The sequence below is a fragment of the Cydia amplana genome, chromosome 26 (genome assembly GCF_948474715.1).
Source record: "Cydia amplana chromosome 26, ilCydAmpl1.1, whole genome shotgun sequence".
NCBI classification, from domain to species: Eukaryota; Metazoa; Arthropoda; class Insecta; order Lepidoptera; family Tortricidae; genus Cydia; species Cydia amplana.
Window position 1 is genome coordinate 3,812,570 of NC_086094.1, and position 1,097 is coordinate 3,813,666.

The 1,097-nt window shown below is 42.0% G+C and overlaps 1 long non-coding RNA gene across 1 annotated transcript in view; it reads right to left on the reverse strand.

Moving 5' to 3' along the window:
• LOC134660175 (uncharacterized) overlaps positions 1-1,097 on the reverse strand; it is a 138,885-nt gene that overhangs the window by 98,702 nt on the left and 39,086 nt on the right. The window lies entirely within an intron of this gene.

Below are 1,097 nucleotides of genomic sequence, written 5' to 3' on the forward strand. Positions count from 1 at the left end.
CAACTTATCAATCCACTTTATGAAGAACTCTCCATATCATTTATTTATTTACAATAATGAAGTACAGCAGAATTAGTATGGAAGTTTATGGTACCATGTCAAATTAAATTGAGCTTAGCTACAAATTTAACCTTTTCCACGCCGTGTCAAAAACAAAAGCTGTCACTCAGACGCCACATCATTTAAGTGTCAAAACTGAAGTTGAACTTCATGTACATACTTATAAGCACGTAGGTCGATGTTGCTTTGTGGTCTGTGACCGATTAATCGGTCTTTGGCGTTGAACCTACGGTGCGGATATATCGGTCATTGGCGTCCAAAAGGTTAACAACCATGGCAAATTTTGACATGGTTCTATCCCATGGTGGTTCATTTGTTTTCACCAAAGTCACTCTTTAGTGAAATCAAATTTTACTTCCACATCCGCAATTAACTCTTTGGTTTTCACAGTTATTTTACTGAATAGGTATCAGGTAAGTCTGGAAATGATAACGTTGTTTATCACAAATATCACAATCAAGGTGCGTTAGCCGTTATCAGTCATTTCTGGCGAAACGTGAAGGCCGAATAGTTTGTGGAGTTGGAGGTTTACACTTTCTACCTAATTTTATTTAGTTATTTGGCCAAATATCCGCACGCCAGGGCTCGGAACCGGTATTTTTTAAAACGCCGAAATATCCCAATATTCTGAATTATTTTATACTCTTTACGTAGGACTGAATCATTTATTTGGGTAACAACATTAGATTGTCCCATTAAAAATTAAATAATAAACGAAAGGACGAAAAAGAACGTAATAATACCGGTATTTTTGTATGGAGCAAATATAGGTTTTCGACCCCTGCCGCACGCCGGGCGGCCGACGCGACGCGACGATGGCGGTACGCGAGCGCGGCACTGGCGGGCTGCAAGCGGGCCACGCCGCCCCGCCCCGCTTTCATCGCGCCAAGCAACCGCCCCGCTACCGCCGCAGCAGTGCGACGGAGCCAGACGGAGCCGTCAAGGCAACTTCAAGGTCTACCTGAAAAGTCGAAAAATATAATCAATAAATGTTGAAATGATGTCATTACGCAATTGGATGCTGACGATTTAAGCAA